The sequence below is a fragment of the Pristiophorus japonicus genome, chromosome 1 (assembly GCF_044704955.1).
Source record: "Pristiophorus japonicus isolate sPriJap1 chromosome 1, sPriJap1.hap1, whole genome shotgun sequence".
In the NCBI taxonomy this organism is placed as follows: domain Eukaryota; kingdom Metazoa; phylum Chordata; class Chondrichthyes; family Pristiophoridae; genus Pristiophorus; species Pristiophorus japonicus.
Genome location: NC_091977.1, coordinates 439,804,046 through 439,820,236, shown reverse-complemented (window position 1 = coordinate 439,820,236; position 16,191 = coordinate 439,804,046). Strand labels below are relative to the sequence as shown.

At 47.3% G+C, this 16,191-nt stretch overlaps 1 protein-coding gene across 2 annotated transcripts in view; it reads left to right on the top strand.

The window, feature by feature from the left end:
• The window catches only part of trappc9 (trafficking protein particle complex subunit 9), a 1,402,808-nt gene that overhangs the window by 24,409 nt on the left and 1,362,208 nt on the right, over positions 1 to 16,191 (top strand). For both annotated transcript variants that reach the window (XM_070892854.1, XM_070892846.1), the window contains exon 3: positions 68 to 138. The gene's annotated coding sequence lies outside the window, so the exon portion shown is untranslated. The remainder of the gene's footprint in view (positions 1 to 67; positions 139 to 16,191) is intronic.

Genomic DNA, 16,191 nt, shown 5'->3' with positions numbered 1-16,191 from the left:
ATACTTCAGGAGGAATGCTATATGGCTAATTATGCAACTACTTTTCGCTCTTCTTGTGCTCAAACAGGATATGTTAGTGGCGCAAGCTTGCGGGCAATTCACTGATGTTGACGCCTGGCAGTCCTTTGGTTAAGTAAGGTGAGAAGTCATTAGGACTAGAATTTATTTTTTTTGTACAAAAATGGCTATCAATATATTTTACAGTACTCATGGAAAAAAACAGCAAACCTTAATTGGTTCAGGTTGCTATATTTTTCTATATTCCTTCATATTTCCATTCCACAAGTTAAGATCTGCTTCTTTGTCATGTGGTAGACCACGTTATAAGAAAATAGTCTTTGAACCTCACATTGAGAGTGGAAGGATATTAGCTGGCACTACCAACGCTACCCACTGAGTGCCCAGCCTCATTGATCAGAGGCCAATTATATACTCATGTACATTAATTTCCCAATATCAGAAATTTGTTTCGAAAGGTTATTCAACAGATGGAATAATAATGTAAGTAGGTTTTGTGAATTGGTACTGGTCCATTGGGTGGCGTTTACAGGACAGGAGAAGGTTTTCGTCTCACTCTGTCTGTGCCCAGGAACGGATTCAAGGAGGGCAGATGGAGCAGTTGCCTGGAGCCCAAGCCTAGAGTGGGGCCCATACAGGGTCAGATTAAGGGTAAGGGTAAACAGTATTTGTCATGTATTCAACCAGCATTGTAACCCATGTATAAACTGACCTAAGTTGTACACCGTGAGAACACTGACCACTAGGTGGGAGACACTCCTAACCTGGACATTCAGGTATAAAAGGGGAAGCTCCACCCACCTTCATCACTTGAGTGCTAAGGAATAAAGGACAGGTCACAGACTGACCTTCTCTCAAGCATGGGCCTCGTGTGCATTTATACTGTGTAGTAAGGACGTATCAATGGCGACAAGAAACTGGGATTTAAACCACGCGAGCATGGCCACTAGCAGAACAGACGAGAGCTACTGTGTTAAGGAATGGTTGGGACAGAGATTCAACATTGTTAAAGCAGCACACAGTTCTCCAGACAGACAAGGGCAGTCAGGCATGCCCCAACATGTAGTCGAACCCAGAGGGGGAGTTCGACAGACAATGGCAAGCTGAACAGCGATTCACGCCATTGCAAGGGACAATGCGGCCAGTAATGGGGCATCAACACCTGTTAATGGTGCACTCAAGGACAATAACAGGGGCAGTCAGGGATCGACTGGCAAGGGACCTTTTGTTTCAAACCGCAACTCATGCTGGAGGCGTGGAGGCATACATTCAGCCGGAGTTTGCAGAGATGAGCAAAATACCTGCAGAAATTGCAGAAATGGACACTGGGGGAAATCGCTGGAAGCTGAAGTTCAGCGAGATCATGTGGAGCACGTATACAGTTCATACACCAGGACGCCACCGATAATGATGAAAGTGCTCCTCAATGGCATCCCAGTATCAATGGAGTTAGACACGGAGGCCAGCCAGTCCCTGATGGGTATCAAACAGTTCGAAAAGTTGTGGGCATCCAAGGCCAGGAGGCCAAAATTATCGCCGATTGACGCACAGCTACGGACTTACACAAAGCAGATCATTCCGGTGCCAGGCAGCGCCACGGTAGTCGTGACCCACAAAGATTCGAAGAACAGGTTGCCACTCTGGATTGTCCCAGGGGACGGTCCCGCACTACTGGGGAGGGGTTGGCTTGCTGTCATGAACTGGAAATGGGGCGATGTCAATGCAATTTCCTGTGGAGCGAGTATCATGCTCACAGGTCCTGGACAAATTTGACTCATTATTTCAACCCGGCATTGGCACTTTCATGGGGGCCAAGGTAGTGATTCACATAAACCCGGACGCCAGACCAGTACACCACAAGGCCAGAGCGGTGCCGTACGTGATGCGGGAAAAGATAGAAGGCGAATTGGACCGCCTGTTGAGGGAAGGCATCATCTCGCCAGTCGAATTCAGTGACTGGGCGAGCCCGATTGTGCTGGTGCTCAAGGCGGATGGGTCGGTCAGGATATGTGGCGATTACAAGGCCACCATCAATCGGGTGTCACTCCAAGACCAGTACCCGCTACCGAGAGCGGAGGACCTCTTTGCGACGCTATCCGGTGGCAAACTTTTTTCAAAATTGGACCTGACCTCAGCTTACATGACCCAGGAGCTGGCTAGTGAGTCGAAGAAGCTGACCACCATCACGACACACAAGGGGTTGTTTGAGTACAACAGATGTCCGTTCGGGATTCGCTCGGCCGCTACGATCTTCCAACGAAATATGGAAAGCCCCCTCAAGTCGACTCCAGGGACGGTGGTTTTTCAGGACGACATCCTCATTACGGGTTACGATACTGAAGAACACCTCCACAACCTGGAGGAGGTGCTACGCAGACTGGACCGGGTAGGTTTGCGACTGAAAAAGGCGAAGTGCGTCTTCCTAGCTCCAGAGGTAGAATTCCTGGGGATGAGGGTAGCAGCAGACAGGATCAGCCCTACTGCATCCAAGACGGAAGCGATCCAGAGAGCACCCAGACCCCGTAACACGATGGAGCTGCGTTCGTTCCTGGGGCTCCTGAACTATTTTGGTAACTTTCTTCCCAAATTGAGCACGCTGCTAGAGCCGCTACACGTGCTCCTACACAAAGGTCGCAAATGGGTCTGGGGGGACAGCCAGGAAAGGACTTTTAATAGAGCACGCAATTTGTTATGTTCCAACAATCTGTTAACGCTATATGACCCATGTAAGAAACTTGTGTTAACGTGCGATGCGTCGTCCTATGGTGTCGGGTGTGTGTTGCAGCATGTCAATGCCAAGGGTCAGTTACAGCCGGTAGCTTATGCCTCCAGGAGTCTGTCCCAGGCAGAAAGGGGCTACGGGATGGTAGAAAAGGAGGCACTCGCATGTGTATATGCGGTAAAGAAAATGCACCAGTACCTGTTTGGCAGGAAATTTGAGCTGGAGACAGATCACAAACCCCTAACGTCCCTTTTGGTCGACAACAAGGCCATAAATGCAAACGCATCGGCCCGCATACAGAGGTGGGCACTCACGTTAGCTGCCTATGACTACACAATTCGGCACAGACCAGGCACCGAAAACTGCGCCGATGCACTCAGCAGGCTCCCACTAGCCACCACTGAGGGGGCTACCGAGCATGCTGCTGAGATGGTCATGGCTGTTGAAGCGAAAGCTCACCCGTGACAGCCCGTCAGATTAAAGTCTGGACAAATAGAGACCCGCTATTGTCTCTAGTCAAGAAATGTGTCCTGAATGGGGACTGGGCAGCCACGTACAGGGCATGCCCTGAGAAATTTAAACCATTTCACAGGTGCAAGGATGAACTCTCGATTCAGGCCGATTGCCTACTGTGGGGAAACCGCGTAGTCATGCCCCAGATGGGCAGAGAGGTGTTCATCAGAGAACTCCACAATGGGCACCCGGGCATTGTCACGATGAAGGCAATTGCCAGGTCGCACGTTTGGTGGCCAGGGATAGACGCAGATCTGGAACTTTGTGTTCGCAGGTGCAACACGTGTGCCCAGCTGGGCCACGCGCCCAGGGAAGCCCCCCTTAGCCCCTGGCCATGGCCCGCCAAGCCTTGGTCACGCATCTTTGTGGACTACGCAGGTCCTTTCATGGGGAAAATGTTTTTGGTTGTAGTAGACGCCTACTCCAAATGGATCGAGTGTGACATTTTAAATTCAAGCACATCCTCTGCCACGGTAGAAAGTCTACGGGCAATGTTCGCCGCCCACGGTCTACCGGATATCTTGGTCAGCGACAATGGCCCGTGCTTCACAAGCACTGAATTCCAGGATTTCATGGCAGGCAATGGAATTAACCATGTTAGAACGGCACCGTTCAAGCCGGCCTCAAACGGCCAGGCAGAACGAGCAGTGCAGATAATCAAACAGGGGATGCTCAGATTCCAAGGGGGTTCCCTACAAACCCGCTTATCACGCCTCCTGTTGGCCTATAGATCCCGACCACACTCGCTCACAGGGGTTCCACCCGCAGAGCTACTAATGAAAAGGACGCTCAAAACCCGATTATCCCTTATACACCCCACCATGAAAGAAATTGTCGAGAGCAGGCGCCAGCACAATATCACGACCATGACAGGAATGCGAGGGCGCGATGTATTGATGTAAATGATCCTGTTTTTGTCCTCAACTACGCTGCAGGGCCCAAATGGCTCGCAGGCACTGTGGTTGCCAAAGAGGGAAATAGGATTCTGGTAGTTAAACTTACCAATAGACAAATCTGCCGCAAACTTGTGGATCAAACAAAAAGGAGGTTCAGCAACCCCATAGAAGAAGCAGAGGAAGAACACGATATAGAGTTCACTCCACCACAGGTGACCGAACACCGGAACCAAAGGGAGGAGAGCCCAGTCACTGTGGGCAGTCCGGACAGGCCTGAGGCACTGCAAACAGCAGACACTCAGGCCAGCGCCCAACAACCGGAGCCCTAACTCAGGCGCTCTACAAGGGAGCGTAAACCACCAGAGATACTCAACCTGTGATCCCAATAAGACTTTGGAGGGGAGGTGATGTCATGTATTCAAATGCATTGTAACCCATGTATAAACTGACCTAAGTTGTACACCGTGAGAACACTGACCACTAGGTGGGAGACACTCCTAACCTGGACCTTCAGGTATAAAAGGGGAAGCTCCACCCACCTTCATCACTTGAGTGCTAAGGAATAAAGGACAGGTCACAGACTGACCTTCTCTCAAGCATGGGCCTCGTTGCATTTATACTGTGTAGTAAGGACGTATCAGTATTGACATAAGTGACATAGCAAGAGTCGAGTGAAGCCGTGAGGGTGCAGGCGCATGTTATTCTCGACTTGATGTAAACAGACTCTAGATGCCCTTTTTCTAGAGACGCACTCGACACACAAATAGGTGGCAAAAAAAAGGAAAGAGCACCAGCTACTTGGGGAACAAAAGAGACGAGAAGTAGCTAAACTGCTGAAACGAGTGACATTGGGCTGTGGGAAGACAATATCTCAGAAGACATGCAAAGCCATTGGATTGCTGAAACTGTGATTAAAGACTTCCAAAACTCCGGCGTGATTCATGCCAAAGAAGGATGTCGCCGATACTGCTCAAAGTCCTTCTTCACACTTGTGAACCCGCTGACAGGGGAATGTGGCTCTATTATTCACCTTCAAATGGAAGAGTATACTGCTTTGCTTGCAAGGTCATAGCACAAACAAGTAGCCACTTTACACATGGGCTTAATGAAGCATGGAGATGAAAGGATTTCATCCCATGAAAACAACCACCAGCATGGAGAAGCCATGGTAGTAAAGTGCACTAGACAAGCAGGCACTGGTTGTGTGGGTGGTCACATTGGGCTGGATTTTGGGTTTGCGGCAAAAATGGTAGATTTACGCAAAAATTACTGTTTTTGCTGCGCTACCGTTTTTAGGCTTAACTTTTGGCCTTTACGCACATCGGTAAATTTGGCGTTGTATGAGGATTTGCGGCGCAAAGCTCGAGCTTCAGCAACTTTAGTCCGAGGCCGGTAGCGCTGCGAGAGAGGCCCTGGGAGGGGGGAAAAAAAACTTGCAAAAAACATTCACAAAACCCTTACCTACTAAATCGCTGAAAAATAATGAAAAAATAAAAACTTTAACTTACCTTTTTTCCAGGTCTTCATACTGACTGCTGCTGGCAGGGCTGCACTGACAGGTTTGACCCTGTCGGTATTCTGAGCGTGGCGGAGAGTGCCGAAAGTACGACGGTAACACAATCCGTGGTGTTGCACGTCATTTCATGTCAGTACGCCTCTCCCCAGCGGTACTTGAAAGTGCCGCCACAAAGAGATACCTAAGGATCTCGCCGACTGGGTTTTCTCCGTGGAGCATCAAATCGCAGCGAAAACCCGATTGCAAAGTCAGCAAAAATCTCGCCCATTGTCTTTCAGTTTGAAAATGAACGGCTGTACTGACGCAAGGTGCTAGAACGCACTGTCTGTGTGATAACGTTTCTTCGTGAACGAGATCTTTCATTGCGAGGCAGACACAAAATCGTTGGGTCTCCAAGTAATGGTAATTATCTAGGTGTGTTGGAGGTTCTCGCAAACTACGTGTTGAACACATCAAGCGGTTCGCCAACAAAGGCAAGGGGCATTCTTCACACTTGTCTTCCACCACTTGTGAAGAACTGATTTGTCTGATGGGTGGCAAAGTACTTCAGACAATTATCCAGGAATTGAAATCAGCGAAGTCCAAGTCAATATCTGTTGATTCAACACCAGATGTCACACACTCAGATCAGCTGACATCTGTCATCTGCTATGTTCTACCGACTAGTACTGAGGAAAGGTTCCTAAAGTTCTTGCCGATAATCAATCATGCTGGACAAGAAATAGCAGAAATAATAGTGACCTTTCTGGATGAGAACGCGATCGACATACAAAATTGTCGAGGACAATCTTATGATAATGTTTCAAAAATGAGTGGGAAATACATTGGTGTCCAAACTATCATCATAGAGCAATGCCCATATACAATGTTTATACCATGCGCAGCGCACTCACTCAACCTTGTGGGGAAAAACAGTGCCAAATGCAGCCCAGTGATCGTAAGATTTTTTGACATTGTACAATTTTTTCTCTCTGTATTGTCGTATCACTGGCGACTGCTTTTTGAAAAACCAAAGCCTTTAGGGCTGTCTGTTGTCAAACAACTTTCTGCTACTCGATGATCAGCAAGATTTGAAGCAATGTCAGCCCTGCCCATATGCGAAGTGCTGGAATCCCTAGCAACTGACGTGGAACAGAAAGCTGAATGCTGAAATGAAGCTGGGCAAACTGGATTCAGCTATTCTCATTGTTATTTGGAACACAGTCTTGAAGCACTTCCACCTGACCAATCGCTCGCTTCAAGAGACCGGCTTGAATCGGAATGTCATGGTGTCCTTACTCAAGTCCCTTGTTGATTTTGTCACGATCCAGCGGACAGAATTTGAGGACTTTGAAGACCTAGGGATTAAACTGTGTGGCTACAACAAGTACAATTCAGCTCCAGATACCCAACCACCGCTATGACGATGAAGATGCTGAAAACATTGTGCTGTCACCCAAGGAGAAATTCAAAACTGAAGTGTTCCTTGTCATCATTAATCAACTAATAAGTACCTTGAAATACCGCCTTGAAGCATACAAGGAAATCAACTGTCCAAGCGAGCCGCTCTCTCGACTCAAGAGATCAAGCAAGCCGCAGCAAATCTTGCCCGTTCCTCTCCCAAAGATCTGGAACCGATGATTGAAAGTGAATTCATCCAGTTTTCTAGCTTGATAGTGTTATGTATGTAAACCTGTATATACTTTGTACAGCCACCAGAGGGCTCATCCCCTGGAGTCCCAAGAGATCCCATAATCCTTTCGGAGCTTAGGTAATTAAGCAGACCTCACAGGCTGGAGAGGCACTCTGGAGACTTGCAATAAAAGACGACAGTCACACTTTACTTTGAGCTCACAGCATCCAGTCAGACTCTTTATTCATACATAACAACTGACGACGAGATACAAATGACGAACCCAACGATGCAAAGAACAGTGGGCATCCTGGAGAAATTCTCAGAGGGAGGTGATTGGGAAACCTTCGTGGAATGACTCGACCAATACTTCATGGCCAACGAGCTGCAAGGAGAAGCGAATGCTGCCAAACGAAGGGCGATTCTCCTCATCGTCTGTGGGGCACCAACGTACGGCCTCATGAAAAACCTGCTTGCTCCAGCGAAACCCACAGAGAAATCGTACGATGATTTGTGCTCACTGGTCCGGGAGCACCTGAACCCAAAGGAAAACGTTTTGATGGCGAAGTACCGGTTCTACACCTACAAAAGGTCTGAAGTGGCGAGTTATGTCACCGAGCTAAGATGCCTTGCAGGACATTGTGAATTTGAAGGACATTTGGAGCACATGCTCAGAGACTTTTTCGTACTTGGCATTGGCCATGAAATGATACTTCGCAAACTGTTGACTGAAGAGACCCCAAACTTGAGTAAGGCCATAGCGATAGCCCAGGCGTTCATTGCCACCAGTGACAATACTAAGCAAATCTCTCAGCACACGAGTGCTGCTACAAGTACTGTAAACAAAGTGATGTTGTTTTCAAATCGCAACGCACAGGGCAGGCCCCACATGCCTGCAGCTGCACATCTGCAGATGTTTCAGAGTCCACCATCAAGGGTGATGAATGCAAGGCCATTAACACTTTGTTGTCGCTGCGGGGGTGATCATCTTTTCCATTCATGCTGCTTCAAAGGGTACGTTTTCAAGGGCTTTGGGACAATGGGACACCTCCAATGTATGTGCAGGCGAGCTGCAAATCCTGTTAATCCTGCAAACTACCATGTTCCAGAGAAGGACAGATCCACGGCGGATCATGATGAACCAGAGCCTCAGACTGAGGAGGCAGAGGTATACGGGGTGCACACATACACCACAAATTGTCCCCCGATAATTCTGAAGGTTCAACTAAATGGACTCCCGGTGTTAATGGAGCTGGACATGGGCATGAGCCAGTCCATTATGAGCAAAAAGACTTTCAAAAAATTGTGGTGCAACAAGGCCTCAGGGCCAGTCTTGACTCCAATTGCACAAAACAGAGAACTTGCATAAAGGAACTGATTCCCGTAGTCGGCAGTGCTACTTTAAAAGTCTTCTACGGTGGAGCGGTGCACAAGCTGCCACTCTGGGTGGTCCCAGGCGATGGTCCCACGCTGCTCAGCAGGAGCTGGCTGGGAAAGATACGCTGGAACTGGGACGACGTCCGAAAGCTCTCGTCCGCCGTGTGTGGCCAGGTCGTAAACAAGTTCCCTTCACTGTTTGAACCAGGCATTGGGAAGTGCCAAGGAGCAAAAGTGCAGATCCACCTAATTCCGAGGGCGCGACCCATCCATCACAAGCCGAGAGCAGTACCGTACATGATGAGAGAAAGGGTAGAGATCGAGCTCGACCGACTGCAAAGAGAGGGCATAATTTTGCCGATCGAATTCAACGAGTGGGCCAGCCCGATCGTTCCTGTCCTCAAGGGAGATGGCACCGTCAGAATCTGTGGTGATTACAAAATAACTATCAAACGTTTCTCCCTGCAGGACCAATACCCACTGCCAAACGTCGACGAACTTTTTGCTACGCTGGCGGGAGGAAAGACGATCACGAAGCTGGACTTGACCTCGGCCTACATAACGCAGGAGCCGGGGACTGGGAGAAATTTAGGACTCAGCAGAGGAGGACAAAGGGTGTGATTAGGGCAGGGAAAATAGAGTACGAGAGGAAGCTTGCAGGGAACATTAAAACGGACTGCAAAAGCTTCTACAGATATGTAAAGAGAAAAAGGTTAGTAAAGACAAATGTAGGTCCTCTGCAGTCAGAATCAGGGGAAGTCATAACTGGGAACAAAGAAATGGCAGACCAATTGAACAAGTACTTTGGTTCGGTATTCACTAAGGAGGACACAAACAACCTTCCGGATATAAAATGGGTCAGAGGGTCTAGTAAGAAGGAGGAACTAAGGGAAATCCTTATTAGTCGGGAAATTGTGTTGGGGAAATTGATGGGATTGAAGGCCGATAAATCCCCAGGGCCTGATGGTCTGCATCCCAGAGTACTTAAGGAGGTGGCCTTGGAAATAGCGGATGCATTGACAGTCATTTTCCACCATTTCATAGACTCTGGATCAGTTCCTATGGAGTGGAGGGTAGCCAATGTAACCCCACTTTTTAAAAAAGGAGGGAGGGAGAAAACAGGAAATTATAGACCGGTCAGCCTGACATCGGTAGTGAGTAAAATGATAGAATCAATTATTAAGGATGTCATAGCAGCGCATTTGGAAAGAGGTGACATGATGGGTCCAAGTCAGCATGGATTTGTGAAAGGGAAATCATGCTTGACAAATCTTCTGGAATTTTTTGAGGATGTTTCCAGTAGAGTGGACAAGGGAGAACCAGTTGATGTGGTGTATTTGGACTTTCAGAAGGCTTTCGACAAGGTCCCAGACAAGAGATTAATGTGCAAAGTTAAAGCACATGGGATTGGGGGTAGTGTACTGACATGGATTGAGAACTGGTTGGCAGACAGGAAGCAAAGAGTAGGAGTAAATGGGTACTTTTCAGAATGGCAGGCAGTGACTAGTGGGGTACAACAAGGTTCTGTGCTGGGGCCCCAGCTATTTACACTGTACATTAATGATTTAGACGAGGGGATTAAATGTAGTATCTCCAAATTTGCGGATGACACTAAGTTGGGTGGCAGTGTGAGCTGCGAGGAGGATGGTATGAGGCTGCAGAGTGACTTGGATAGATTCGGTGAGTGGGCAAATGCATGGCAGATGGAAGTATAATGTGGATAAATGTGAGGTTATCCACTTTGGTTGTAAAAACAGAGAGACAGACTATTATCTGAATGGTGACAGTTTAGGAAAAGGGGAGGTGCAACGAGACCTGGGTGTCATGGTACATCAGTCATTGAAGGTTGGCATGCAGGTACAGCAGGCGGTTAAAAAAGCAAATGGCATGTTGGCCTTCATAGCGAGGGGATTTGAGTACAGGGGCAGGGAGGTGTTACTACAGTTGTACAGGGCCTTGGTGAGGCCACACCTGGAGTATTGTGTACAGCTTTGGTTTCCTAACTTGAGGAAGGACATTCTTGCTATTGAGGGAGTGCAACGAAGGTTCACCAGACTGATTCCCGGGATGACGGGACTAATATATCAAGAAAGACTGGATCAACTGGGCTTGTATTCATTGGAGTTCAGAAGAATGAGCATAGAAACGTTTAAAATTCTGACGGGTTGAGACAGGTTAGATGCAGGAAGAATGTTCCCAATGTTGGGGAAGTCCAGAACCAGGGGTCACTGTCTAAAGATAAGGGGTAAGCCATTTAGGACCGAGATGAGGAGAAACTTCTTCACCCAGAGAGTGGTGAACCTGTGCAATTCTCTACCACAGAAAGTTGTTGAGGCCAATTCACTAAATATATTCAAAAAGAAGTTAGATGTAGTCCTTACTACTCGGGGGATCAAGGGATATGGCGAGAAAACATGAATGGGGTACTGAAGTTGCATGTTCAGCCATGAACTCATTGAATGGTGGTGCAGCTCGAAGGACCGAATGGCCTACTCCTGCACCTATTTTCTATGTTTCTATGAATCATCGAAGGCCCTCACCTGCATCAACATGCACAAAGATCTCTTCATTTATAACAGATGCTTGTTTGGAATTCGATTAGCGGCGGCGATATTCCAGAGAAACATGGAAAGCTTACTGAAGTCGGTCCCGCGCACGGTGGTCTTCCAGGACGACATCTTGGTTACAGATCGGGACACAAGTGAGCACCTGCAGAACCTGGAGGAGGTTCTTAGTCGACTCAACCACGTGGAGCTCAGGTTAAAATGCTCGAAGTGCGTTTTCCTGGCGCCTGAAGTGGAGTTCTTGGGGAGAAGAATCGCGGCAGACGGCATCAGGCCCACCGATTCGAAGGTGGAGGCAATCGAGAACACACCGAGGCCACAGAATATGACGGAGCTGCGGTCGTTTCTAGGACTTCTGAACTATTTTGGTAACTTGTTACTGGGTCTCAGCACACTGTTAGAACCACTGCACGCCTTACTGCGTAAAGGCGATGAATGGGTATGGGGCAAAAGCCAAGAAAATGCCTTTGTAAAAGCTAGAAAATTGTTATGCTCAAACAAGTTGCTTGTGTTGTATGATCCATGTAAGCGTTTGGTACTAGCATGTGATGTGTCGTCGTATGGCGTCGGGTGTGTATTGCAACAACCTAATGATTTGGGGAAATTGCAACCGGTTGCTCATGCATCCAGGAGTCTGTCTAAGGTTGAGAGAGCCGACAGCATGATTGAAAAATAAGTGTCAGCGTGTGTCTGTGGGGTAAAGAAAATGCATCAATATCTGTTTGGGCTAAAATTTGAATTGGAAACTGACCATAAGCCACTGATACCCCTGTTTTCCAAGTGTATGGGGATAAATACTAATGCATCGGCCCGCATCCAGAGATGGGCACTCACGTTGTCCGCATACAACTACGCCATCCGCCACAGGCCAGGCACAGAAAACTGTGCCGATGCTCTCAGTAGGCTGCCATTGCTCACCACGGGGGTGGAAATAGCGCAGCCCGCAGATTTAGTGATGGTTATGGAAGCATTTGAGAGTGAGCAATCACCCGTCACGCCCAGACAGATTAGAACCAGGACCCCTTGCTGTCCCTAGTTAAAAACTGTGTGCTTCACGGGAGCTGGTCCAGTGTCCCAGTGGAAATGCAGGAAGAGAGAAAACCATTCCAGCGGCGCAAAGATGAAATGTCCATACAGGCAGACTGCCTTCTGTGGGGAAATTGGGTAGTGGTTCCCAAGAAGGGCAGAGACACCTTCATCAGTGAACTCCACAGTACCCATCCAGGCATCGTAATGATCAAAGCGATAGCCAGATCCCACGTGTGGTGGCCTGGTATCGATGCGGACTTAAGAGTCCTGCGTGCACAGATGTAACACATGCTCGCAGTTAAATAATGCACCCAGGGAGGCGCCACTAAGTTTATGGTCTTGGCCCTCCGAACCGTGGTCTCGGGTCCATGTCGACTATGCAGGCCTGTTCTTGGGTAAAATGTTCCTTGTGGTTGTAGATGCGTACTTCAAATGGATTGAATGTGAGATAATGTCGGCAAGCACGTCCGCTGCCACCACTGAAAGCCTGCGGGCCATGTTTGCCACGCACGGACTACCCGATGTCCTTGTGAGCGACAACAGGCCATGTTTTACCAGTGCCGCGTTCAAAGAACTCATGACCAGCAATGGGATCAAACATGTCACATCTACCCCATTCAAACCAACATCCAATGGTCAGGCAGAGAGAGCAGTGCAAACTATCAAGCAGGGCTTGAAGAGAGTAACTGAAGGCTCACTGCAGACTCGCCTATCCTGAGTCCTGCTCAGTTACCGCACGAGACCCCACTTGCTCACTGGGATTCCACCTGCTGAACTGCTCATGAAAAGGGCACTTAAGACAAGGCTCTCGTTAGGTCACCCTGAATCTACATGAACAGCTGGGGAGAGCAGGCGGCTTCAACAAGGTACATATCATGATAGCGCAAATGTGTCACGTGAAATTGAAATCAATGATCCTGTATTTGTATTGAATTATGATCAAGGTCCCAAGTGGCCTCCTGGCACTGTTGTGGCCAAAGAGGGGAGCAGGGTGTTTTGGGTCAAACTTTCAAATGGACTCATTCACCGGAAACACTTGGACCAAATCAAACTCAGATTCATGGGCTATCCTGAGCAACCCACTTTAGACCCTACCTTCTGTGACCTCCCAACATACACACCAGTGGCAACCGACACCGTTGTTGGCCACGAAACAAAACCCATCATCTGCAGCAGCCCAGCAGGACTCACCACACCAGGCAGCACGGCAAGGCCAGCTGCACAGTAGCCCAGCAAGGGCCCAAGAGACGGTTCACCAATACCAGTATCTGCACCGAGACGATCAATCAGGCCCCAGATCGTCTCACCTTGTAAATAGTTACACTGTTGACTTTGGGGCAGGGAGGGATATTCTTACATATGTAAACCTGTATATACTTTGTACAGCCACCAGAGGGCTCGTCCCCTGGAGTCCCAAGGGATCCCATAATCCTTTGGGAGCACAGATACTTAAGGAGGCCTCACAGGCTGGAGAGGCACTCTGGAGACCTGCAATAAAGGACTTAGGTCACACTTTACTTTGAGCTCACAGCATCCAGTCAGATTCTTTATTCATACATAACAGATAGCATCCTCAACAGAGCTTCAAACTTCAATTTGTGTGAAACAAACTAAGTCAACAGAGCTGAGAATTTATCAATTCCTCCAAACACATGCCTTCACCCAAACCTGTTCTAACATTGAAATAGCTCCGGATATATCTGTCGATGATGGTATCAAATTACAGTGGTGAGCGGTCCTCAAAACTAAAACACATCAAGCATAAAGTCAGGAACCGAATGGGACAAGATTGGCTTAATAGTCTTTCAATCATGAGCATCGAGAACGAAGTACTGAGAGGACTTGACTTCTCGAAAATCATTGACGAGTTTAGCCGACAAAAATCTAAGAAAAGCCCAATCTAATGTTATACTTGTTGTTGTCTCTGTGGAGAAAATGGAATGCAAATGACATATGATGGTCTTCTCAAAAAATTGCGCTGTCTTGTTCTAAATTGTTGTCATTGTCGATTTAGTTTCAAAATGTAAGGATTGAAAAAAATTAAAGCGCTGTTGTTTACTGTTTATACAGGGTTTCATCAAGGTATTGATTTGAATGTTTGGAAACATAATAAAATATTAAATGAGTGTCGTCGTAGTATCAATTGGAACATAACCTAAGATGTAGATCTGACATGCACTCAGTGCAGTGCCCTGTGACTTTGCTCACTAATGTCATTTACTGCAGGATGTGAATGGGAGTAGGGGGCCCATGGCCGGGATACCGCCCGGGGCCCAAGGCACTCTTAATCCATCCCTGTCTGTGCCACATCTTTGCTGGAGCAATTCAAAACTAATCCCACTGCCCTGCTCCCTTTCCACGGCCTCTGTTTAAATATTTATTTAATTTTCCCTTGAATGACACAATAATCTCTGCCTCAACCACTCCCTGTGACAAATGTCTCATGCTCCAACAATCCTCTGTGTAAAGAAATTTCTCCTAATTTCTCTCTTCACGCTCTTAATAATAATTGATGACTCCTCATCACTAACTGGTATAGTAATAATGTGAAGCGCAAAGAGGGGAAGGAATACTTGAAATTTATGCAAGAGATCTTTCTTGATCTCTGTTTCCAGAACAATGAGGAAGGAAATAGTGTTAGATGTAGATTTGGGGAATGAGCAGGTAACAGTCAGGGAGCATTTGGGGAACAAAGATCATAATAATATCAGGTTTCGAATAGTTATGGAAAAGGAGAAGGAACAATCAAGTGTAAAAATACTGAACTGGAGGAGGGCGAATTGGCTAATTTCCGTGAGTTGAAAAGTGTTCTAGCTTAGGTGGATTGGAATCAAAGGTTGGCAGATAAAACAGTAAATAAACATTGGGATGCCTTCAAAGAGGAGACAGTTTGGGTACAGACTAGACACATTCCCATGAGGGGGAGAAGAAGAGCATCCAAAGCTAGAGTTCCCTGGATGACTAAAGATATGGAGATTAAAATGAAACAGATAATTAGGTTATGATAAATGTCAGGTTTGTAATTCTGTAGAAAATCAAACTGAAGACAAAAAGTACAGAGAAACTGTTTCCAGTGGCAGAAGGGTCGGTAACCTAACAGATTTAAGGCGATTGGCAAAAAATCAGAGGCAACATGAGGAAACATTTTTTTACACAGTGAGTTATGATCTGAAATGCACAGCCTGAAAGGCTGGTGGAAGCAGATTCAAATAGTAACATTCAAAAGAAAATTGAATAAATATTTGAAGAGAAAAAATTTAAAATGCCATGGGGAAAGAGCAACTGAGTGGGATTAATTAGGTACCCCCAGATTAGTGCACAGAACCCCTCGGTCTCTATGTTCCTGCACCCACGAACAGGCACAATAGGCTGAATTGGCCACCTTCTGTGCTGTATCATTCTATGATTCTTTGCCTGGTAGGTGTACTGCAGATATTTTTTTTTAAAATTTATTTATTCGTAGCAATCTTTCCAATTCTTTGTCAAATCACAAACGCCAGAGGTCACCTTGCACACATCAAGGATCACTCTGCGCCAATGCTCTTAGCCAAAAGGCCGAGAGTCACTGCACTGTTCCTGGAAGTACTGCAATACCAGGTTCGTGCCATGGAGGTGGATGGGTCAGGCCCCCCACACACCTCCGTGGAGGTGGATGGGTCAATCCACCCCACCCACCTCCTATTTCCAAAAAGCATAGGAGTACTGCAGATATTGCTGGTGGGAAATTGGCAGGTGTGGTCAATCAGGCTCTGCTTGCTGCTGAATACCCTAGTGTGCCTTCTTTTATGTCGTACCACTGAAAGGATGACACACTGTGATTGAGGTGCTTCTGAGGCAGCAGGCAATTATTTAGAATGTAGGACATTTGTGGAGAGCAAATGGTGAGGATTTCGAATGAAAGGTGTAAGGGATGCAAGATGATGAGGTGTTCTAAAGAGGTGCTG